Source organism: Macaca nemestrina, chromosome 13 (assembly GCF_043159975.1).
Source record: "Macaca nemestrina isolate mMacNem1 chromosome 13, mMacNem.hap1, whole genome shotgun sequence".
NCBI lineage: Eukaryota > Metazoa > Chordata > Mammalia > Primates > Cercopithecidae > Macaca > Macaca nemestrina.
The window spans coordinates 120,022,080-120,048,278 of record NC_092137.1 but is presented as its reverse complement, the minus strand read 5'-3'; the positions used below and the strand labels follow the sequence as shown (position 1 = coordinate 120,048,278).

General features: G+C 46.1%; 1 long non-coding RNA gene across 1 annotated transcript; it reads left to right on the top strand.

Moving 5' to 3' along the window:
- The first annotated feature begins 20,288 nt into the window (after positions 1-20,288).
- LOC105490075 (uncharacterized) lies at positions 20,289-25,210 on the top strand. Its single transcript, XR_011611338.1, has 3 exons — positions 20,289-20,421; positions 20,892-21,100; positions 24,955-25,210. It is a non-coding gene; the product is annotated as an uncharacterized lncRNA (long non-coding RNA).
- The last annotated feature ends 989 nt before the right edge of the window (positions 25,211-26,199 follow it).

Below are 26,199 nucleotides of genomic sequence, written 5' to 3'. Positions count from 1 at the left end.
GCTCAGTTTGTTTTGTTTTTTTGAGGGGGGAGGTGGGAAGCACAAGCACAAGCATAGAAAGTGTGGCCTGCCTTTAATGGATGCGGTGGTGGCAGGGGGCATGTTTTAGTGTAACTTGGTCAGAGCTGGGTCAGGAGATCTTCCTGGCGACAGCACGAACAGTGGGCAGGGGAGGAAGGGTGGGTCCTCTGAGCAAGAGCGAATCAGTCCTGACTTGGGGCTGCTGAGAGGATGGTGAGAGGAGGAGGCCACCGGAGGCACTGCGGTTGGGAGCGCAGGTGGGGCTGATGGTAGATTCCAAGCCAGAGCAGGGATTGAGGCGAAGATGCTTGGGAGCTCGGCTACTTCAGTGCTGGCTCTGCTGAATCTGTGTTGGTAAGAGACACGGGGATGCTGCCCTCTGGCAGGAGTGGGCAGTGAGCCCCAGAACTTGAGGGAATCAGCGGGCACCAGCAAGATGGAGAGAGATGATGGCTGAGCAGAAGCCATGGCGTTTACCAACTCGGCCACTGGTCACTTCCCTGAGAGTCATTTCAGTGGAACAGTATTGGCTAAAGGCCACATGGCCGTTTGTCAAGGTTGAATGTGTGGGGATGGGCTTGGGCTATGCATTTGCAGGGAGGACTAAGGCTCTCTGGTTTTGTTTTTAAGAAACGCTGGGGCTGGGCACAGTGACTCGTGCCTGTAAGCCCAGCACTTTGGGAACCTGAGGCAGGAGGATCACTTGAGCCCAAGAGTTCCAGACCAGTTTGGGAAATATAGGGAGACCCCCAACTTTACATAAAATGAAAAATATTAGCTGGGCGTGGTGGCACATACCTGTGGTTCCAGATACTTGGGAGGCTGAGGTGGAGGAGCCCTGCTTGAGCCCAGAAGGTAGAGGCTGCAGTGAACTGTGATCGTGCCACTGCACTCCAACTCCAGCCTGGATGCCAGAGAAAGACTTTGCCAAAAAAAAAAAAAAAAAGAAAGAAAAGAAAAAGGGGTCTAATGGATAAATCGTAAATCATGGTCTTCCCCATAACTGGCTACATCCCACTGAGCATCCCTTTGTCTTGGCCAGCTTAGTATTCCTAACCACTCTTGACACCTCTGCTATTTTTCTATAATTATAGATAAGAATGAAATAATAGTAAAAGCAGCTAGTATTTCCAAAGCATGTATACTCTACCAGGCATCACACTAAGAATATTAATACATATTAATTAATTTGATCTTCCCTACAGCCCTGAGAAGTTGGGACTCTCATTTTGCCTGTTTTATAGGTGAGGAAAATGAGGCAAGAGAAATTAAATAACTTACTGAAGTTCACACAACTAGGAAGTAGCTGAGCTGGGAGTCAGCCCAGGAAATGTGCTGAAGTCTATGCACTTAATTAAGATGCTGGCCACCCTCCAACCACTGCAAAGGTAGAAAGGAAGGCAGGGCATGGTGGCTCACATCTGTAATCCCAGCCCTTTGGGAGGCCTAGGGAGGCAGATTGCTTGAGCCCAGGGGTTCAAGATCAGCCTGGGCAACGTAGTGAGACCCCACTCCTACAAAAAAATTTAAAATTAGCCAGGCATGGTGGCATGAGCCTGTGGTCTCAGCTACTTGGGAGGTTGAGGTGGGAGGATTGCTTGAGCCTAGGAGGTCAAAGCTGCAGTGAGCCATGATCACGCCACTGCACTCCACCCTGGGCAACAGAGCAAGACCCTGTCTCAAAAAAAGTATAAAAGGAGTTCTAGGAGCTTTACAGAAACTAAACGAAATTGTAGAAAGCTTTCAATATTAATTTTTTAATATGCCAGCTCCTTTTAGAGAGTGCCACGAACTAAATTCAACATCAGAGCTGAAAAATCTACCAGCACCATAAGCCTATGATTTAGGACTCAGACACAGGAGGGATCTGAAAGCATCTAGAGTCAAGTGCCTTTTTTCACATAAAAAGAAACCACCATCCAGGCCAGTAGAGTGACCTGGCCAAGGTCACGTCGTGGCTAAGAACCAGCAGAGACTGGAACTCAATGTCCCAAGTTTTTCCACTGCACCCAAAGGGCCTGAAGGTGGAGGAGACAGGGAGATGGGTGCAGTGAGGGAGGAAGGAAGCAGCTGAGGTGAGGCTGCGCCTAGGGCCCAGTCCAGGGTGCGGGCTGCATGGCACGGGCCTGCCCACAGGCTACAGCCCATGTCAGGCCTCTACTGAGAGGTGGCTCGGAATTTGCATGTTACTTTTCAGCCATTTCACACGACTCATTTCCTTTTCCTCTCCTCCGGTGTCTTACGCTATCTATGCCCAGAACAAAGTGTTGATGAGGCCTGACCCATTAGTGCCTAATTAATGTTTTAAAATTAACTAATGTATCTGTACATGAGTGAATGATCAAAGGAGAAATGGAGAGGAAAAGTAGTTCCCCAGATCTCCCCTTCATCTGCCAGGGAAGAGGAAAAATAGCTTCAGTAGAATCTTCTTGAATCTTGCAGAAGAAAAAGACGCTGTCCGTAGCAGTAACTTGAACCGTGCGACGTTCATACTAGTCTTTTTTAAGATTTGTCCACTTCAACATCGAAGCTCCCAGCTTGTCAGTTGCAGTTGGTAACCTTCACCTTTTAATGACATTTCATCTTGTTGTCAACAGGGATGCAGTAATGTGAAAACACTGAACGTGTGTCTTTTGCAAAAACAACTTTACACACACACACAAAAACTTACTGTGCAAACATGGCTTCTCCCTAAATGGCCCTACACATAGGCCAAGAAACAAAAAGCACATTTTGCAAAATAACCACCTCTCCCAAAACTGTTACAGCTTTTTGGGTGGTTCTGAACCTTGTAAGCAGGAGAAGGAGAAGTTTTTACTATCCAAGGATCACCTTCTGCATTTGCCTTAAGTTAAATGACTTAAAGAGAATACAAACACATTTACTTTCCACATCAAAAATATGCCTAGTTTTTGGGTTGAATTTTAGAGTATGCTGAATAGGCAGTTATTTACATGGATTCGATTAGGAACACTAGGGCAACCCCAGAAAAAAATTAGTTTCCTTGAGGATTCACTGATGTCTGACCCTTAGCATTTTGTTTACGGCTTTGTTACTTCAGTGGAAGATTTTCCAGTTGTTCAAGAATGAAGGCTCCTGGAAAGCACGTTGCATTTCATCAAGGTTGATAAAGGCCTGTGGGTGCAGACAGGTCATCAAGACAAGCGAGGAGAGCTGGGGTAAGGACATTGCCAGCTTGATCACAATGGCAAATGACAACTCAGTTTAGTTCCCAGGTCAGTCAGGCAGTAGGGAGTTGTGGAGGTGAGTGATGGATGAGCAGCTGCTACACAGCTCCGGCCAAATTCTCACCTCCTGGGATGGAAGCCCAGAGTAGTCGCATCTGCTTTTTTCAGAAGCAATTGAAGTTCTGAGCCTAATGTTAATTTTCCCAGTTTAAAGTAGTTGAGGGACTACACAGAACACGTTTTCTGGCCATATCTAGCGTGTGGGCCTCAGCTTCCAATCTCCGTGAAACCCTCTCACTTATTGTTGTCTTTAATGTAACCAATGGATAGGATTTCTTTTTCCCCCTTGGCACGGAGTCTTTCTTCATCACACAATCTGGACTGCAGTGGCAAAATCATGGCGCACTGCAGCCTTGACCTCCTGGGCTCAAGTGAGCCTCCCACCTCAGCCTCCCAAGTAGCTGGGACCACAGGCAACCAGGCTCAGCTAATTTTTTTTAAATGTTTTATAGAGACAGGGTCTCACTATGTTTCCTAGGCTGGTCTCAAACTCCTGGGCTCAAGTGATCTGCCCACTTTAGCCTCCCAAAGTGTTAGGATTACGGGCGTGCGCCACTGCACCTGGCCAGGTAGGATCTTTCCAGCTAGCCCGAATCCTAAACTTCCTGTCTTTTTTTTTTTTTTTTTGAGACGGAGTCTCGCTCTGTCGCCCAGGCTGGAGTGAAGTGGTGCGATATTGGCTCACTGCAAGCCCTACCTCCCGGGTTCACGCCATTCTCCTGCCTCAGCCTCCTGATTAGCTGGGACTACAGGCGCCACCACCACACCCGGCTAACTTTTTATATTCTTTAGTAGAGACGGGGTTTCACCATGTCAGCCAGGATGGTCTCGATCTCCTGACCTCATGATCCGCCCGCCTCGGCCTCCCAGAGTGCTGGGATTACAGGCGTGAGCCACCGCACTCGGCTTGAATCCTAAACTTTCCATTCAATATCTGTGTTATATATAAATGAATATATGGTATATACAGTTATGTCTCATTTAGTGACAGGGACACATTCTGAGAAAGGCATCATTAGGTGATTTCATCACTGTGTGAACGTTATAGAGTTTGCGTCCACAAACCTAGATGGCAGAGCCTACTACACACCTGGGCTCTGTGGTATGGCCCATTGCTCCTAGGTTACAAACCTGGACAGCAAGTCACTGCAGTGAATACTGTAAGCGGTTGTAGCATAATGTTAAGTATGTGTGTGTCTAAACATATCTAAATGTAGAAAAAGTACAGGAAAATTACAGTATAAAGGATATAAAATGGTATACCTGTATAGGCCACTTACCAAAAATATCCACTTGTATAGGGAAGGCCCGGAAGCTGCTCTGGGTGAGTCAGTGAGTGAGTGGTGAGTGAATGTGAAGGCCTAGGACATTACTGCACACCACTGTACACTTTAAAAACACTATACACCGGCTGGGCACAGTGGCTCACGCCTGTAATCCCAGCACTTTGGGAGGCTGAGGCAGGAGGATCACCTGAGGTCAGGAGTCCGAGACCAGCCTGGGCAACATGGTGAAACCGCATCTCTACCAAAAATACAAAAAATTAGCTCAGCATGGTGGCGCATGCCTGTAGTCCCAGCTACTCGGGAGGCTAAGGCAGGAGAATCTCTTGAGCCTGGAAGGCAGAAGTTGCAGTGAGCCGAGATTGCGCCACTGCACTCCAGCCTGGGCGACAGAGTGAGACTCTATCTCAAAAAAACAAAAAGAAACAACAACAACAACAACAAATAAAACTATACACTTAGGCTACACCAAATTTATAAAAACAAAACATAATTGTTCTATGACATTACGATGGCTATGATGTCACTAGGCAATAGAAATTTTTCAGTTCCATTGTAATCTTTTGGGACCCTCATTGTCTATGTGGACCATCCTTGACTGAAATGTCATTATGAGGTACATGACTGTACTTTATGAATATATGTGTTGCATATTAATGTTACACATTATATGCTATATCAGCTATTAATATTACGGGATTGTAGAAGCCCAGTTTTGCATCTGTAAGATACTTTTATTTCATTTTATGTTTTTGTTTATCCCAACCACCAACTGAATGCATCTGTAAAATAAATATGACCTCAGCCACCTGGCAGGGCTGTTGTGTTTGTGGCACGAATTCTTTTCCATTTGGATTGAACGTTCTAGGGGAGCTGCTTGAAACCTGGGTCCCTTTAGGTTTGATAGTTTGTGAAAAAGCTTGCTTTTAAAGCCAGGGTAAGGCAGATGGGAATGGGATTGGGAACTGATGAACACAGGGAAATTCTGGAGCAGCCACAGAAGGGAATGCTGGAAACTGGGCCTGTTTCCTTATCTTCAGCCCTTGTCTCTGGTTTTCATGACTGTGCGCTTTTGTGCGTCTTAATGTAACCCCCCTTCCTTTCCAGAAGTGTTCACTCTTTAAGATGGAACAGGTGATGAATGGGAAAGGGTGCTGGTGGCAGGGAGGGGCCAGGGCAGGAAGTGGCCCCGGTCAGCCCAGGAAGGTGGCGCCCCGCACTGTGCTTGGCAGCCTCGGGCCCGTGCGGCTGTCTTGCCTCCCTTGGTGTCTCTGCCTTAGACCAGACCTGTCCAGACGCCGTAGAGATAGCAGCATGCTCGGTTTAACAAAAGCAGTTTGCAATGTGTAAAGCACAATTTTAACTTTGTAAAAAGAAAAATAGATGTCGGTAGGAACGAAAAACCTCCTGTGTGGAGTACCCCAAAACGTGGGTGGGAGGGAGGATCGCTTTTCCCAGAACCTATGAGCTCCCCAGGCTGATGCTCTTCTCTGTTTGGATTTCCCACCCCACTCAGCAGCCTTGAGCTCTGCTGGGTCCCTTGTGAAATCCTTTCTGCTGGTGCTAGGCTGTGCTAAGCCATCCAGTCTTTGGTATTTTAGAAGAAGACAGGAGAAACGAGACTTTGCTGGGCTGTGCCCCACCTAGTTTTGTTTTTTGTGGCTGAGTTTTGTTTTTTGTCTGTCACCCAGGCTGGAGGGCAGTGGTGCCGTCATAGCTCACTGCAGTCTCAAAGTTCTGGGCTCAAGTGATCCTCCTGCCTCCGCTCTCCGGAAGGTGGGACTACAGGCATGCACCGCCACACTTGGCTAATTGTTTTTTATTTTTTGTAGAGATGGGGGTCTCCCTACGTTGCTCATGCTGGTCTCAAACTCCTGGGCTCAAGCAATCCTCCCACCTCGGCCTCCCAAAGCACTTGGATTACAGGTGTGAGCCACCCGCCCACTCCTGGTGTTGAGGCTGCTGCATCTTCCGTGTTTCCTGGGCACTCTATGCCCACTGGAGATGCCATGGAGATGGAGCTGGAGGTCAGGTCCTCAGCCCGAGGCCCCCGTGCCCTCTTTCTCTGTGAGTGTACTCATCCTGTCTACCCCGGCAGGCCTCCACGCCCGCCCCTGCCCTCATGCCACCATCCTGAATCACCGCCGCTTGCTGCAACTTTATTTGATTGTCCCACACTGTAGAGTGTGTAACATAGAACCAGCCCGGAGTGGGCTCTCTCTCAGTAAATGAGAAGTGCTTTCCCTCTTGAAACCAAACTCATCATCTTTCTCCAAAATACATCTTCTCCCCCCAACTTCTCCATTCTGGGTACAGCATCCTCTTGCTCACACATGACTGAGGCTCAAATCTCAGACTCAGCCTTTGCTCCCCGCCTGTCTCTCCCCCTGCCCCGTGCGCTTCTGACTCAGCTGCCAACTCCCATCTGGCTGCCTGTTGTCAGCAGCCTTGGGTACATGCATCTTGTCTCATTTCTCCTGTCTCTTCATTAGCACTAAGCCTCATGACCTCAGCTGTCTGGTAAGTGTTGTGGAAGCCCTTGCAATCTCGCTTAAACATAAACAGGGAGTACATCTGGGCACTGTGAGGGACAGAAACCAGGAACTGGAACCAGAAGCCGCAGAGCATCCAGGAATAAGGCATTAGACTCTATTGGAGGGAAGGATTGGGAGGTAGGAGAAGCGGGGACGGTTGATTTTCTGTAAAGGAAGAGTTCCAAACCCCTCAGCCTGGCACTCAAAGCCCGCCCTGGCCATGTGGTTTCCTACCAACGGCACCTCTTGAACGTTTCTCCTCAAAAACACCACGAACATTCGTGCTTCTTTTTCTTCATGTCATTCAAAAATATGATTTTAAATTGTAAGGGGCATTATGAAATAAAAATGTCTAAGAAAAGAAATATATCTCATTAAGATGAAGGTCTCATACACCATGAACATTCATGCTTCTTTTTCCTCATGTCATTCAAAAATATGATTTTAAATTATAAAGGACCTTATGAAATAAAAATGTCTAAGAAAAGAAATATATCTAATAAGACGAAGGTCTCATTTTCAGTAAGACATAAGTAAAGTAAAACTTACAGCTTGACTTTTTAGAAAATGCACTGTTATGTAACCTATAAACTAGGTGGTATGGCATAGAAGTTTGTTCCACTGTATATTGATGGAGTCTCAAAGATATGAAGGTGCTATGGTCTGAATGTACCACCAAATTCTGGTGTTGAAATTCTAACCCCCAAGGTGATGGGGCCTTTGGGAGGTGATTAGATCATGAGGGTGGATCCCTTACCTCTTCCATTATATGAGGACAAACCAAAAACCTGAACCAAGTCTGAACCAGGAAGCTGGCCGTCACCAAGCACTGCACCTGCCAGCACCTTGGACTTCCCAGCCTCTAGAACTGTGAGAAATAAATGTCGGTTATGAGCCATCCAGTCTTTGGTATTTTACTATAGCGGTTTTTGGTACTTCCATTATGGCAGTCTTTGGTGTTGATACAGAAGGACTGGGCTCCCGACTAAACCCCACCCTTAAGCCTGGAACGGCGGCCCTAAGTGAAAACAGCTGACCCTGTTTTTCCACCCAAATGATGCCTTTTTGGCCTTCCATGCCTCATCCTGTGCCCATAAAAAGACTTCAGCTGGCAGAGCAACACAAGTGGCTGAGTGCTGGGGATACACACGGCTGAGCAGTGAGGAGACAAGCAGCTGAGCATCAGGGGTACAAGCTGCTAAGCGTCAGGGATTCAAGCGATTGAATGGCAAGCAAAGAAGCAACTGAACATCAGAGACTGTGGATAGATATGGCTAACTTCAGCCGGTGCAGCTTTGGAGAGGGGCCTGGCTGGAAACAGCCAGCCTTCAGGGAAAGATCACCTTCTTTGGGCACCATCTTCTTTCCAACTCCCCATCCCGCTGAGAGCCCCTTCCATTGCCCAGTAAAATCCTCCACAGACACTGCCCTTCAAGCCATTCGTGAGACCTGATTCTTCCTGGAGGCCGGACAAGAACCTGGGTGCCAAGAGGGCAAGGGCTGCCACCCTAACCCTCCACTGAGCTGGTTGGCGCTTGGCTGTCCCAGGACGGCAGAACTCAAAGAGCCTTGGTTGGCCGCCGATGCAGGGCCTGCACGGAGCCTGCTCCCACCAGAGAGGAGCGACCGGCCAGTTCCAGCGTTGGTTCACTCTGGTTCCCACACTTGCTCACTCGCTTGCTCCCTCTTGCAAGAGGATTGAGCATGGGGAGGCTGAGTTAATGAGCCACACCCCTATCGCAAGTCCCGAGAGGGGGTCAAGGGAATGATCCCATCTCAGCATTTTATTGTAGCCGTCTTTGGTATTTTATAGTCAAGTGGATCAACAGAGAAAGGAGCTCCCCAGTGGGTATTTGTTATATTTTGTTTAATAAGCATTTTCGTGGCAGAAATAGATAGCTGTGTTGGGGCTCAGATATCAATATTCCCCAAAGATGGTGTTTTGACATGCTAAACTGGGATCTCTCTGACTCCCCCACCCACACTGTCTCTCCCACGGAATCTGGAGTTCCTTTACCCACCTAACATCCAGACCCACCAAGGAGAAGAATTATTCTTTTTCCCTCCCTGTTGTCATTATTTATTGCAGGAAAGGAGACCAAGATGTAAGCACACCTGAGAAGATCCTTTTCCAAGTATCCTGATGTCTCCAAGGGCTGTTCAGATTCCAAAGAGAACTATCTACAAGTTAATCTCTGTTACTGGAGTCATTCATTCTCTGCAGCAATCCCCTCCACAGAATTCCTCTTCTCCTCCTTCTCATCACCTGTTTCACCAGGATCCAATCCTCCATTCTTTCTGTAACCTCACGGAGAAGCTGGGTCTTCATTTGGAAGGCTTGCATGTATACATGATAAATAAATAGCTATGCCTTTTCTTCTATTAATCAGTCTGCTTCAGTCAGTGATTTTTAGTGAAACTTTAGGGGGCCAAGGGCCTTGGTCCTCATACTTGCCTGTCCAATATCAATTCTTCACTCTTCTTTACTAATAGAATCCTGATTTGGGTGGGACGGGGGGCATGACGATGTACCCAACCAAATAAATACCTTTCCAGTCTCTCTTGAAGATATGGGTGACAATGTGATAAAATTCCTGTCATTGATAACTAAGCAGAAGTTGTGAGGTGAGGCTTTTATATTGGCCCTTCCCCCTTCCTGTTGTGTGGATAATGAACGTGATGTCTGGGGCTTTGGTAGTGATTTTATGACTGTGAGGACAAAGACCTCACCCCCAGGGATAGTAGAGCTGAGAGTCAGGAAAAGCCTGGGTTGCCAGTGCTTGGAGAAGCTGCCACATCAGCCCTGAACTGCCTAACTCCAGATTTCTTGTTATGTAAAATCCCTAATCAGTGGTTCCCAGTTTTCTCACCAGAGAAGCTCTAAAAATTATTGCTGCCTGGATCTCACCTCAAAAGGTTCTTACGTAATTGATATGGGGTGCGGCCCAGCCATTTGGTTTTTAATATCTTCCAGATGATTCTAGTATAAGTCCCTTTCGGCTAAGAATGGTTTGGCACCATGGGATGTTAGCTGCTACGATTTTTGTATTAATCTGCCTTGTCTTCTTTGCTGCATGAATCAATTTCTTGGTTGCTGCCTCTGTTTCACTGTCATTTTCAGGAGACTTCATTTAACTGGTTCTAGGGATTTTAACTTACTCTTCCCCTGTGCGCCTCCTGATTTCCGTCCAGTTACTTGTGAAATATTGGGAACAAAAAAGCGATGAAGGTTCTGTCTCTAAAACCGCTGATTGAGATGTGGTATTTAACAGCTATGAGCAATAAGATTAGATAGATGTGGTTGTGTTTTGTTGCTGCTATGCCCACTAGCTGTGATTGAGAAGCACTAGGATGGAAATCAGGGAACTTTTCTCCTTGCTGTTTTGTTTTATTGTGCACACTAAACAAACACTTCTTTCCTTTCTTGGATTCAGGCAAACTGGCTTTTCCTGTCTAATCCACATGCCACTATTGCCCAGAACCTGCTTGCTGTGATCATTCCCATCTTTACTGGTCTGTTCTCACATTGCCAATAAAGACATACCCAAGACTGGGTAATTTATACAAGGAAGAGATTTAATTCACTCACAGTTCCACATGGCTGAGGACGTGTCACAGTCATGGCGGAAGACAAAGGAGGAGCAAAGTTACGTCTTACATGGCTGCAGACAGAGTGTGTGCAGGGGAACTCCCTTTTATAAAACTATCAGATCTCATGAGACTTATTCACCATCACAAGAACAGCATAGGAAAGACCCACTGCATGATTCAGTTACCTCCCTCCAGGTCCCTCCCATGACTTGTGGGAATTATGGGAGCTCCAATTCAAGATGAGATTTGGGTGGGGACACAGCCAAACTATATCATCATCTACATCTTCTGCATTTCCTTTGCCTCATTTGACATTTCTTTTGTTAGAGTCCATGTTGTGTATTATCTAAGATTCATGATTCATCTCATTTTATTACTCAGATAGTCTGAATAAGAGAATCCAATTTTTGGCAAAGATCCCCTCATTAATGTAACTGGCCTTAAAAACCTCTCTTATCCTTTTTAGTGAATGTGGCCATTGACAATCTAATCTCGCAAGTTTGACAATATCACCTGCCTCCTTCGTGGGAATCACGGCGTCAATCCCAAAAGACTCACCACTGAGTTGTATTCTCAAACACTGGGACCAGTTTAAACTAAACGGCCGTAAGAAGAGAAAACCGGTGTTTCTATGTAATACTGTTCGGCCTTGGTATTATTTAGAAAAACAAGAGAAATGGCCTCCTACTGGAACTGTGGCCTTTAATACTATACTTCAGCTCGATTTGTTTTGTAAGCAGGAAGGAAAATGGGGTGGAATACCATATGTTCAAGTGTTTTGCTCCTCGGTCAGAATAAACCCTGCAGCAGACATGTGCATGTTTGACGAGAGAAAAGGAAGAAAAAGAACCAGACATACTAGATGATCCCTTGGTACTGCGCCCCCAGTTCAGTGGACATCTTTGGGTGGAGCAGAACCTCCTTCTGTCAGCTCTGAAGGTTCAGATGTGTCAGCCCTTTCTCCCTCTAGTCCACCTGAAAGTTCTATTGAGATCCCTTCATCCACTCCTCCTTACCTGTCTAGTCCTACTGTATACCCACCACTCCCTGAGGAACTTAGCCCTGCAGGTACTGCTTAGAGCAGAGCCTCTTATCAACCTCCAAAGGGAAATCTTTGGCCACTTAGACAGGTGGCAAATGGGGAAGAAGTGACTGCAAGACTATATGTCCCCTTTTCTATGTCTGATTTGGCTCTATGTAAAGAGAAGTTTGGTCATTTCTTTTTTTTTTTTTTTTTTTTTTTTTTTTGAGACGGAGTCTCGCTCTGTGGCCCAGGCTGGAGTGCAGTGGTCGGATCTCAGCTCACTGCAAGCTCCGCCTCCCGGGTTCACGCCATTCTCCTGCCTCAGCCTCCCAAGTAGCTGCGACTACAGGCGCCCACCACCACGCCCGGCTAGTTTTTTGTATTTTTAGTAGAGACGGGGTTTCACCGTGTTAGCCAGGATGGCCTCCATCTCCTGACCTTGTGATCCGCCCGTCTCGGCCTCCCACAGTGCTGGGATTACAGGCTTGAGCCACCGTGCCCGGCCTAGTTTGGTCATTTCTTTAAAGGGGCAGGAAAATTCATAGATGAGTTTGAGAAATTAGCTCTGACCTATAGTTTAATGCTGCAGGATCTGCACGTTTTATTGTCTCTGTGTGGGAGAGAAACACCACATTTTGGGGACAACTAGGACCTATGCAGATGAGGTATTAGCTCATAACCCTAACCATAATATATATCAGGCAGGAGGTGTAACGGTTCCAGATCAAGATCCAGAATGGAACAATCAAAGGGGCTGTGAGGACTTGGAGAAAAGAGACCATACAGTCACTTGTGTGTTGGAAGGGATGAAGAAATATGTGAAAAAGTCTGTTCACTATGAAGAGGTTAAAGAAGTTTCTCAGGGCAAAGATGAGAATCCAGCTTTGTTTCAAGGGCGTTTATTTGAGGCAATTTGGAAATATAGTAACACTGATTCCGCCTCAAGGGAAGGACAGACCCTTTTGGGAGTACATTTCATAATCCAGTCAACCCATGATATCTGTAGAAAACTATAAAAATCAACTCTGGGTCCCCAGACTTCTGTGGAAAAAGTTATGGATGTGATGTGGCATTTTCAGTTTTTAATAACAAGGAAAAACAGAGGAAACGTAAAGAACAAGAAGGACCTCTCGCAAGGTGCAGCTCTTCACTGCAGCCTTAATCTCACCTCCCACGCGGGGTTGCCCTCCTGACTCTTTGTCTGAACAAGGAAAGCAGAAAGATGAAAAGCCCAAAGCTGGGTATCTGCATCTCCATGCCTTGGACATGAATCAGTGTACACACTATAAGAAAACTAGCCATTGGGGCCGGGCGCGGTGGCTCAAGCCTGTAATCCCAGCACTTTGGGAGGCCGAGGCGGGCGGATCACAAGGTCAGGAGATCGAGACCACAGTGAAACCCCGTCTCTACTAAAAATACAAAAAATTAGCCGGGCGCGGTGGCGGGCGCCTGTAGTCCCAGCTACTCAGGAGGCTGAGGCAGGAGAATGGCGTGAACCCAGGAGGCGGAGCTTGCAGTGAGCCGAGATCGCGCCACTGCACTCCAGCCTGGGCAACAGCGTGAGACTCCGTCTCAAAAAAAAAAGAAAACTAGCCATTGGAAGGGGGACTGCCCAGCGCTCCAAAGGGGGCCATCAGCACCCAAATTAATGATGGCCAAGAAAGCCAGGCAAGCCCAAGAGTGACAGGGCCTGGGACCTTCCGCCACAACTCCCACTGGACACCTAGCCATATCTCCAAAGGGGCCTCGGGTAACCCTCAACATGGCAGGTAAGACTATTAACTTCCTTTTGGACATGGGGGCTGCTTGCTCTGTTTTGACCCCATTATAATGGGACTCTGTCACCCCAAAACTGTATGGTCATGGGGATAGACAAGCCCATAAATGCCATTTTACCTATCCTTTTTTTTTTTTTTTTTTTTTTTTTGAGACGGAGTCTCCCTCTGTCGCCCAGGCTGGAGTGCGGTGGCACCATCTCGGTTCACTGCAAGCTTCGGTTCACTGCAAGCTCCGCCTCCCGGGTTTACACCATTCTCCTGCCTCAGCCTCTGAGTAGCTGGGACTACAGGCGCCGCCACCACCCCCAGCTAATTTTTTGTATTTTTAGTAGAGACGGGGTTTCACCGTGTTAGCCAGGATGGTCTCGATCTCCTGACCTCGTGATCCGCCTGCCTCGGCCTCCCAAAGTGCTGGGATTACAGGCTCGAGCCACCGCGCCCGGCCTTCCCTATCCTTTAACTACGCTTCAGGGACTTTGGTTTTCTCACATGCCTTTCTTATCATGCCTGAATGCTCCACCCCCTTGTTGGGAAGGGATTTGTTAACTCAACTGCGAACAGTAGTATATTTAGAAATCAAAAGACAGACTAGGGGTTGCTTCTTCTCCTTTCCGGTGATAAAGGAGAAGAGTCAACAGGGGACTGATCTACTTTACCTGTTGAAGTAACCTCCCAAGTAATCCTATAGTATGGGTCACTAACGTTACAGGCAAAATGTTACATCTTCCCCCAGTTTGCATCCAACTTAAGCCTGGTGTCCCATATCCCTGGAAGAGACGATACCCCTTAAAGCCAGAGACACAAAGAGGGATCCAACCATTAATAGCTAAGTTTTTGCAGTTTGGGTTGTTAAGGCCCTGTGAGTCTCCTTGTCATACACCAATGTTGCCAGTTAAAAAGCCAAATGGAGACGACAGATTTGTTCAAGATCTTCGAGCTGTCAATGACACTGTCATTCCCATGCATACTTTAGTTCCCAATCCCCACACACTGTTAGCCCAGGGACTTTGGTTTTTTTTTTTTTTTTTTTGCATTCCAGTACACCCTGATTCACAATTCATGTTTACTTTTGAATAGACTGATCCTGATAGTCATGTAGCTTCTTAATTAACTTGGACAGTTCTTCCCCAGGGGTCTAGGGACAACCCTCATCTGTTTAAAAATGCACTGACTAGAGAATTAAAGATGGTACAATTAAATAAAAACACTAATATCCAATAGGTGGGTGACTTGTTGGTTTCTAGCTCAACTAGAAGAAACTTGGACAAAAAATACCATTCAGTTACTAAACTCTCTGGGAGCTAGTAAGTATAGGGTCTTGGCCACACAAAGCCCAGATTTCAACTCCAGAGGTTAAATACTCAGAATAAGTCCCAACCCCCGACACCCAGACAATAACACCAGAATGAAGGGAAACTATCCTGGACATTCCAAAACCCTGAACGTGAAAACACCTGTGGACTCCCCTAGGGATGGCAGGATTCTGCTGTTTCTGGGCACCTGGATTTGGGCATATAGCCAAGCCTTTTTATGAGACGCTGAAAGGAGCAGATCCCTTTGGAATAGTAATTGTGAACAAGTTTTTAATACTCTCAAGGAGAAGTTGGGGTAAACTCCAGCCCTAGGGATCCCTAATCTTGATAAGCCATTTTCCTTTATATGACTGAAAAACAAAGCACTGCTCTAGGTGTCCTTGTCCAGAAACTGGGAGATATTCCCTGACCAGTGACATATTTTTCTACACAACTAGACCGTGTCACTTCAAGATGGCCTGGATACCTCAGGGCAGTTGCAGCAACTGCCTTAGTCGATGAAACCAATAAACTGGCTTTAAGACAACATCTGGAGGTTTTAACCCCACACCAAGTAGAAGGAGTCCTAGAAACCAAAAGACACCAGTGGATGACAGGGGAACTCTTATTAAAATATCAGGCTTTATTACTAGACACTCCCGATGTAACTCTTAAAGTATGGCATACTTTAAATCTAGCTACTCACTTGCCTGAACCCACAGGCACCCTAGATCATTCTTGTATACAAGTTATGGAGCAAGTTTACTCCGTGGAAAATCTCGGCTCACTGCAACGTCCACCTCCTGGGTTCAAGCAAGTCTCCTGTTTCAGCCTCCCGAGTAACTGGGATTACAGGCATGTGCCACTATGCTATGCCCAGCTAATTTTATATTTTTAGTAGAGACCGGATTTCACCATGTTGGTTAGGCTGGTCTCGAACTCCTAACCTCAGGTGATCCACCCACCTCGGCCTCCCAAACTGCTGGGATTACAGGCACGAGCCACCACACCCCGCCCATCACATTCTTTAAAAAGCAGAGAACTGAGTGACACATTCTTGAAAATTTTCCATTCCGAATGGATGAAACCTAAGAGCAGTTGTTTAAGGCGTCTTGGATGCTGGAAACTTCGCTTCCCAGGGTGGCCTATTCTTGGAGACTCCAGGCAGTAAATGTTTTACCAGGTTGTGTGTTCACTCCATTTGTTATTTGCTTCATTTGTTCATCTTTAAAGGCACGCGATGCTATCAGACTTCATTCTATGTCTATACTACTGATTTCTGTTGACTTACCCCCCACTTCCCCCTGTCTTCGATGGCTAGTTACTGTTTTAACCCCACACTGGGTTATGTCTTTTATTCATTTACTCTTGCACCCTCCTCTGTCATCACTGATGAAAATTTATTCATTTATTCTTGCACCCTCCTCTGTCATCACTGATGAAAATTTAAGCTATACTGGCCCAAGATCAGCCTTTGAAAACACTCCTTGTGTGTTCTCTCGTGCCAACATTGGGACCATATTTTTCTGGTTGTTGAGTGATTTATGTGGGATGAGTTTAAACCTCTTCCTGAAGTTAAGATGTATCATGTAAATGACAACGTTTGATTAATCAAACTTAGACTCAGTAGTTAAATGTTCCTACTGCAACAGAATGTGCTCTTCCCATAGCCATACTGAAGAGTACTTCACGTTAATTCCTTGGAGGGGTTAAGTAGTGAGGCGGCCACAGGTGCTCGGATCAGACATTTTCCTTTGTAAGGGCTGGAGAATGACTTTCTCCCCTTTCTTATCTTTAGCTACCTTGCGAATTCTCCTAAAGCTACTGAAACAATGGCAATGGTTTAGACGCCCTGCATCTCCAGGGCTCGTGGTTTGTGCACATCTCTCATCTAAATAAATATAAATACTTTCTCTGTTTCTATTTTATCTTCCCCAAATTCCTGTTTCTGTTGTTGCAGCTTCATAAAACCCAGAGCCCACCTGGCAATAGCAGCTGCTAGCCCAGGTCGAAGTTGAGGAGGGGAGCTGCCTTCCAGGTGCACTCTGTGTGATCCCGACTTCCTCCTGACAGTGCCAGGAACTCCCACGAACTGCTTTCGTGGTTGCATGCGAAAACCTTTGCATTTCTAGAACTCTCATCCCCAGCAGGCTGGGCTGTTGGCTGCGGTGGGATTGCTAGCTGGTCTAGACCCGGCCCCTCCTTCCCCAGGCTTTTCCCACCCCCTGCTTCTCTCTTGGCCTTGGGCCTCACGCCTGAGTCTCCAGCTGCCACCTTGCTGTTGGTTTACTGTTTCTCTGTGATGCTGTTTCTAGCTAGTTATAATTGGCAGGAAACCAGAAGCCTCATCTGCCTAGGGCGGAAGTCACGTCTGGAACAGGCTTCCCCCTTAAGACTGTGGGCCAGCCCAGCATCTTGCCACTTTGTGTGGGACTTCCTCATTCTTAGTACATAACTGTTTGACCCTCAGGGATGCTAGTGTTTCCTGGCCTCGGTACAGTTGACTTCTCCAGAAACTCTCTGGCTCGCTCTCAGTTTCCTGGAGGCCTACATCCTAATCACAGAAATGGGAAAATCGTATCTAGAGTCCCATAGAAAGAGAAATAGAACCCCCATGTGTGCCTACAATTCATCCGTTCTCGATTCATTATTTTTAAAATGTAGCTGATGGTTCGGTTCTGAGACCAGATGGTACAAAAATTACTATTCACTCATGGTAGGGCCGCCAACTACAATAATCTTTCAGAAAAGTAATTTAGTGATATAAGTCAGGACCACTTAAAAAACCCTTAGAGTTGCTCATTCCACTCTTAGGAACTTATCCTAAAGACATCCACAGATGTGGACCAAAATTTGTGTGCAAGAATATTATGTAGAATTTCTGTATTGAGAGAATTTGGAGGCAGCCTTGCTGTCCAAAAATAGGACTAAATTAAACATGGTACAGCAATATAGTGAAATATTATATAACCATTAAGTTATGTTCTTCAACAGTTATTTATAAAATAAGGAAAATTCCAACATTTTTGAAGAGTCTTTTTAAAAACGAGAGGACAGGCCAGGCACAGTGGTGCACACTTACAATCCCAGTACTCTGGGAGGCCAAGGCAAGTGGATCACTTGAGGCCAGGAGCTGGAGACCAGCCTGGGCAACACAGTGAGACCCCACCTCTACAAAAAATACAAAAAATTAACCAGGTGTGTTGGGGCACACCTGTGGTCCCAGCTACTTGGGAGGCTGAGATGGGAGGATTGCTTGAGCCCAGGAGTTTGAGGCCACAGTGAGCTGTGATTCTGCCACTGCACTCCAGCCTGGGTGACAGAGTGAGATCCTGTCTCAAAATAAAATAGAATTTAGAAAGAGCACATGCATGAACAATGGAACATAACACTTTAGGTAATAATATTATCCCAATCACATAGGCATGCTTAGGGCAAACACAAAAACATTCATAGTATTTATCTCTGGTGGTAGAATTACTGGTGATTTGAAAAATACATTTTTTTTTCTGTATATTCCAAGTGTTCCACAATGAATGTGTCAGTTTCCTAATCAGAAAAACAATTGTTATTTGTTAAAAGAAATTAGACGACAAAAAAAGCAAAAGCACAAAGGCCTTGCCTGTTCCCCCCACTGCCCCCCGTTTTACCACATCCTTTCTCACTGATGTAGAGAAAAAAGGAACTAATATTTATGGTGCCAAGAATGTAAATCCTTCTTATAACTTGGAAAGTACATGTGTATCTTTCCCATTTTAAAGGTAATAAAGTCACCAAAGAAAAGGGTGGCAAAAATAAAATGGGAATGCAGGTCCACTGGCCCCAAAGGAATCTTCTTGCTTCTACAGCGTCCCACTCATGATAGTTTGAAGTTGCGTCGTATTCTGTACCTGGGCTTTTCCATTTTATCAAAATAAACTTCTGTTTGGTAACAAAGATATTCTACTTTCTGTAAAACTGTCATTCCAGCTAACTTTTGTTAGCTGAGATTTTGTCTAAGTAGTACCAACGCTTTGAATAATCGTACTAAAAATATAGCCTAATTGGTCTGAATGAAACTGAACAACTGCAATTGTTCAAACAAGCTGGATGCAGCATTTTTGCACGTGTCTCGTCATTTTGCTACAGTAGTCATTGCAAACGAGTGCCTGATACACAAATTTTGGAGAAGTCATGGTTTCGGGCGATCAGCTTGGAGAAGCTGCCGTCTCCTCTGTCCTTCTGAGAACATCCTCCCAGCTGGTGGCATTAGCATTCTGCCTGACCAGGTAAAGCCCTGGCAGGTTGTAGGAAGCCTCCCGTGGGAGCTGACCAGACCCGGAATACCCCTTCTGCATCACCCCAAATTGAATATGGTTATGCAGACAGCCTTTAACAATCCTTGTCGCCTGGATCTGAAATACACTTTAACATGTCACCTATGTCATCTTGCCACTTGCCTGCCCCCGCAGATCCACTGCTGCTATGTGACAATGGCCACTGTGCCGTGTTTGTCTGTTACCCTGTGACCCAGGAGGAACTGAGAAGTCGTATCATTCCTCACCTTTTATGATAAGGAAATGGGGACCAGAGAAGTTAAGCAATTTGCCCAAGGCCATGCAGCTTTAAGTGCATGCATCAGAGCTGCTGCTGCATGTTTTTTTTTTTTTTTTTTTTTTTTTGAGACGGAGTTTCCCTCTCGTCGCCCAGGCTGGAGTGCAATGGCGCAATCTCGGCTCACTGCAACTCCGCCTCCTGAGGTTCAAGTAATTCTGCCTCAGCTTCTCGAGTAGCTGGGATTACAGGCGCCCGCCACCATGCCTGGCTAATATTTGTATTTTTAGTAGAGACGGGATTTCACCCTGTTGGCCAGGCTGGTCTCGAACTCCTGACCTCAGATGATCTGCCCGCCTCGGCCTCCCAAAGGGCTGGGATTACAGGCATGAGCCACCGTGCCTGGCAGGCTTTGGAGGACTTACAATGTGACTGTCTGAAATGAGATGTGTTCTGAGAGTGAATTATGCCCTGGACTTCCAAGATGTGTTTTGAAAAAGGATGCATAATATCTCATCCGTAATTTTTATATCAATGGCATATTGAAATGTTCATTTTGGATATACTGAGTTAAATAAAATACACCATTAAAATTAATTTCAGTCTCTTTTTTTTTTCTTTTTTAACGTGGTTACTAGGAAATCTTAAATTACAAATGTGACTCGCATTGAATTTCTATTAGCAGCAATGTCTCAGAACTCCGTTTTTCTCATCTGTTAAATGATGTTAACAATGAGAACACCCATAAAGTTCCCAAGACAGTAAATGTCCTATACATGTTTATGTTCTTCCCACATCACTTTTTCTCACCACAACACCCAAGCCTCCTGACTTTCATTTGCGTGATCCAGATCCATTCAAAACCATTGTTCCATTTCCATCCGGATTTCTCCTGAGTCAGGGTTTTGTTTTTTTTTTTTTTTTTTTTTTAAGTCATGTGTCATTTGAAATCTTATGATTACAGTTTGTAAATAGCAAGTCAGAAGTTGGAAACTCAGCCAAGATTCTGAAACTGCCTTGCCTAAAGCAGAGGCACTGGAGAATGCACCTATTCATAAACCCGTCCCAGGCGCTTGTGAGAAGATACACTGACATTTCGGCAGGAAATGCACACAAGGTAATTCATTCCTATAGAAGCTCGCTGAGCATCAGTCTGGTTGCGATATGAATTATTCATGTCCCCCCACCTCCCCCGCCACACCAGCCTCATGTTCAAGGCTGATGTCAGTGCAGGGCCCATAGCTCCTCTCCCTAGACCCTTTCCTGGACAGCTGTGCCCAGGTCAACACCCCGTCCCAGAGCCAGCTCTCATTCTCTCTGTGGTGAGGGCTCACCCACGTGGACCCAGAGGCTGTGATCGACATCTAATTGGCCACTACAATTCAATTTTCTTGTCCATCTGCCAGAAGACAGATGAATTCATCCAGCAGCCAGCCCAGGACTCCGGAGGAAACACCTCGAGATAATTTATGAATTGATTTATGCCACTTCTCTTTCCACAAAGAATGTACGGTGGCTGTGTAATGTAAGTGGCCTTTTGTTGAATTTACCAAATTGGTCTCTCATTTCGTGTTGTGGATGTCCTAGGAGGGAGTGACAAATGCATATGCTACAAGGCCCAAACGGTGATGCTGATGAGGAGCAAGGAGGAGGGAGTAAGCAGCAGGGAGCGGTGGAGACTGTGCCCATCGGAAGAGCTCCTGACCCTTCTGCAGGGGCAGCCGCTGCCCATCCAAGCCGGGTGTCGCCTGTGATGATGCTCTTGGTGTTGCAAATCCTCTGATCTGTTACAAAAGGTCAGATTCCCAGATTTTAATGTGGCGATCTCCCGATTTTTGAAGCGTGGGGCTGCGTAAACCTGCCTATTGGTCCCATTCAGCCAGCCAGTTGATCGTCTCTGATCTTGTTTGTCTGCTTGTATAAATGGCAGGCTTTCACGCCGAGGATTCTAACTTCATGTTCTTTTGTATTCCCTCTACCCTTCATCCCTCCTTCCACAGTGGCATGGCGTTTACACCAATTACGATTTTCAGAATTAGACACCAATTTACCATCCTCATAGTTGCTCCAGGCGCATCTTTTTAGTTATTTCCTTTTGTGTCCTCCTCCTTTTTTCTCGAAGTTCTCCAGACTCCGAGAGGAGGGGAAGCAAGAACAGGAGTCGTTAACGGCCCCTTTCCAGCCACACACCCTCATCTGTAAGAAAACGTGGCTGAGTCTCCCTCTCTGTGCTTTATCTTCTGTGTGGCCGAAGCATTGCCAGAATGTCAGGGCTCAGGAGAGAAGAGGGGAAGAACGCCAGCGAGGGTCCGGAAGGTCTCTCCTTGGTTGTAAGGCAGCGGTGGAGCAGTTGCAGGCGTGCCGGACCCACCTCCATACATCCTCTGCCAGGCGTTACTGAGCTCCTACCCACCTCCCCATGTGCCTGCCACCTGTGGGACGCTTTCTTTTCTGGGGCTTGTCTTGTAAAAAGTGCCACTGCCTCCTAATGTTGTGGCCCATTCAACTAGATACTTTGTCTTTGATGACAAGCCCTGGGGTCCCAAAGAAACCTGGGCTATCTCTGCATGAGTCACCAGAATCTGTAAGTCAAATTCAGTTTCGGTAATTGGCTATTTGAGTCTAAGAGGTAGTTTGTTTGGTTCTTGTTTTTTCTTTTTCTTTTTCCCTATAGTATTGATAAAGACACAGATTAGGCCAGGTGTGGCAGCTCACACCAGTAATCCCAGGGCTTTGGGAGGCTGAGGCAGGAGGATTGCTTGAGCCCAGGAGTTTGAGGCCAGCCTGGGCCACTCACGAGAGACCCAGCTCTACAAAAACTTTAAAAATTAGCCAGGTGTGGTGGTGCGTACATGTGGTCCCAGTCACAGGAAAGGCTGAGGCCAGAGGATCATCTGAGGCCAGGAGCTCAAGGCTGCGGTGAGCCTAGATGGTACCACTGCACTCCAACCTGCGCAACAGAGGGAGACCTGGTCTCAAAAAACAAAAACAGATGCAAATCGACTTCCGTGACAGGAAGCAGGTCCAGATGACTGTTTTTCAATTGACAAATAGAAATTATATATATTTATGATGTACTACATGGTGTTTTGATATATGTTTACATTGTGAAATAACTAAATCACACTAATTAACATATGCAATCTACTCTCTTAGCACATTTCAAGTATACAATACATTGTTACTAACTATGGACACCACGCTGTATAATAGACCTCTTGAACTTGTGTCTAACTGAAAATTGGTATTTTTCGGCCATTAAAGGCATTCCCCGTCACCTCTGCTCTGAGTCCCTGCTAACCACCATTCTACTTTGCTGTTATGAGTTTGACGTTTTTAGGTTTCTCTTATGAATGAAATAATGTGGTATTTGTCCTTCTGTGCCTAGCTTATTTCACTTAGCAAAATGTCCCCAGGTTCATCCACGGTGTTGTAAATGACAGGATTCCCTTGTTTTCTAAGGCTGAATCACATTTCATTACATTTATATACCACATTTTAAAAAATCCATTTATCCATTGATACACACTTAGGTTGATTTTATATCTTGGCTATTGTGAATAATGCTGCAGTGAACATGTAAATGCAGATAACTCTTTGCCATGCCGATTTTTCTTTTCTTTTCTTCTTTTCTTTTCTTTAGTTTTCTTTTTTCTTTTTGAAACAGGATCTCATTCTGTTACCCAGGCTGAGTGCAGTGGCCTGTTCAGGGCTCACTGCAGCCTCGACCTCCCAAGTTCAGGTGATTCTCCTGCCTCAGCCTTCAGAGTAGTTGAGACCACAGGTGTGCACCACCACACTCAGCTAATTTTTAAATTGTTAGTAGAAATGAGGTCTCCCTATGTTGTGCAGGCAACACAGGGATCCTCCTACCTCAGCTTCCCAAAGTGCTGGGATGACAGGTCTGAGCCAGCACCCTCAATCGATACACCGACTTCATTTCCTTTGGATATATATGGTAGTTCAATTTTTAATTTTTTGAGGAAGCTCCATCCTGTTTTCCATAATAGTTATACTAATTTCCATTCCTAGCAACTGTGTAACAAGGTCCCTTCTCTCCACATTTCCTTATTGGTGCTCAGAAGGCAAAATTTGAAGAACTACAGTGTTAGTATAAAAAATGTTACAGCACTTTTATGGGAATTGAAAGAAGACAGCTGCAATTTCAGGAAACTGATTAAGAAACACTTGGTCATGCAACATTTGCTCCACATTTTCAAGAATGTGTCAATCAGTTCTCCGCTTTTTAAAGAATGTGATGGGCCAGGTGTGGTGGCTCATGCCTGTAATCCCAGCAGTTTGGGAGGCCAAGGCAGGTGGATCACCTGAGGTCAGGAATTTGAGACCAGCCTGACCAACATGGTGAAACACAGTCTCTACCAAAAATACAAAATTAGCCAGGTGTGGTGGCGCATGCCTGTAATCCCAGCTACTTGGGAGGCTGAGGCAGGAGACTTGCTTGAGCCTGGGAAGCGGAGGTTGCAGTGAGCTGATTACGCCACTGTACTCCAGCCTGGGCAGCAATAGCAAAACTCCATCTCAAAAAAAAAAAAAGTGACGGGCCCGGCACAGTGGCTCATGCCTGTAATTCCAAAACTTTGAGAGGCCAAGGCAGGCGGATCCCTTGAGCTCAGGAGGTTGAGACCAGCCTGGGCAACATGGTGAACCTCTATCTCTACAAAAAATACAAAAATTAGCCAGACAAGGTGATACACACCTGTGGTCCCAGCTACTTGGGGTGCCGAAGCAGGAGGATTGCTTGAGCCCAGGGGGTTGAGGCTGCAGTGAGCCAAGCTGGCACCTCTGTACTATAGCCTGCATATCAAAGTGAGATCTTGTCTCAAAAAAAAAAAAAAAAAAAAGAATGTGACAAATATAATGTAGCCTTCTCTTGATGACTCGGGGCAATCACTTATGATCAAAAATTGCATTTCCGTCTGTAATCCCAGCACTTTGGGAGGCCAAAGCGGGCGGATCACTCAAGAGGCTAAGGCAGGAGAATGGCTTGAACACAGGAGGTGGAGGCTGCAGTGAGCCAAGATTGCACCACTGCATTCCAACCTGGGTGACAGAGTGAAACATCATCTCAAAAAAAGAAAAAAAAATTGTATTTCAATTCAGTAAGCATTTACTGAGCCTCTCTACTTCGTGCCAAGTACTACAAATTGACCTTTAGCCATTTTTTAATTTACTTTAAAACTAGTCTTTGAAAACATTATGCTAAGTGAAAGACGTCAGTCCCAAAGGACCATCCATTTGTATCATTCCATTTATATGAAATGCCCAGAATAGGCAAGTCTGTAAAGACAGAAAGTAGATTAGTGACTGCTTGGGGCTGGGGGGACTGGGGCGCAGTGGCTAGTGTGGAGTGATGACGATGTTCTAATGACATCTGGGGCAACGATAATGCCCTGCTGATTGCGGTGGTGGATATGCAACGGTGAATATATTAAAAAGCGACTGCACGGTACACTGTAAATGGGTGACTTGTACTGTGTGCGAAGTATATCTCAATAAAGCCTGCTTTTTAAAAGAGATGTTGGCAATGTTCGGAAAACAGAAAGAGACAGCAGCTGAACAAGGACGAGGAAGGGAGGACAGTGGGCGGGGCTGGGTCAGAATGATGATCAGTCCCTCTTTGTCTCCATAGGATCTTTTGCCCCTCCTGGACTAGCTTGGGACACTCTGCTGCTCCACCGTCTGCTCTCCCTCCTGTCCCCATGCCTGCCTGTGACAGCTTCGATGGCATCAGCTGCTCCCCATCCACTCTGGTTCTGAAAACCACAGAGGTTCAAGGCTGGACTTGGGAGTCGCAAAGCCCCCGGTTTTATGACAGGGGTGTGACCTGCACCAGCAATGTGACCTTGGACAAGTTTTTAAACCATTTTTCTTTCTTTCTTTTCTTTTTTTTTTTTTTTTTGGAGACGAAGTTTTGCTCTTGTTGCCCAGGCTGGAGTGCAGTGGTGCAACCTTGGCTCACTGCAACCTCCGCCTCCCAGATTCAATCAATTCTCCTGCCTCGGCCTGCTGAGTAGCTGGGATTACAGGCTCCCACCACGTCCGGCTAATTTTTTGTATTTTTTAGTAGAGATGGGGTTTCCCCATGTTGGCCAGGCTGGTCTCGAACTCCTGACCTCAGGTGATCCACTCGCCTTGGCCTCCCAAAGTGCTGGGTTTTTTTTTTTTTTTAACCTTTTTAAGCCCCACTTTTCTCATCTATAAAACAGGAATGATGATATCTATCTTATGGTGTTATGGTGAGGATTAAAGGAGATAAAGCGCAGAACGTGTCTGACTCATAGTAAGTGATCAAAAGGATTTTGTGTCTGGGAAGGGGAACTCAGCAGGCTGTCAGGGAAAGTTTCACTACAGATAAAGCTGGAATCCTCAGAGCATGACGCTGGAGGTAGTTACTCTGGCTACTCAACTCGGTCAGATGTTAAGGATGTTGGTATCAATGAATGTTCCTGCCAGATGAGATGTTAACTGAAGCACCAGTGTTCCTTAAAATAGTAGAAGGGGGAGGCTGGGAGCAGTGGCTTATGCCTATAATCCCAGCCCTTTGGGAGGCTGAGGCAGGTGGATCACAAGGTCAGGAGTTCGAGACCAGCCTGGCCAACATGGTGAAACCCCGTCTCTGCCAAAAATACAAAAATAAGCCAGATGGGGTGGCTGGCGCCTGTAATCCCAGCTATTCGGGAGGCTGAGGCAGGAGAATTACTTAAACCCAGGAGGTGGAGGTTGCAGTGAGCTGAGATTGCACCACTGAACTCCAGCCTGGATGACAGGGGGAGACTCTGTCTCAAAACAAAACAAAATACAAATAAAATGTCCCTTAACAGCTGTTAGCCACTGCAAGGATGTGGGTGGCTGAATTTCTAATCTTACCCTGGCT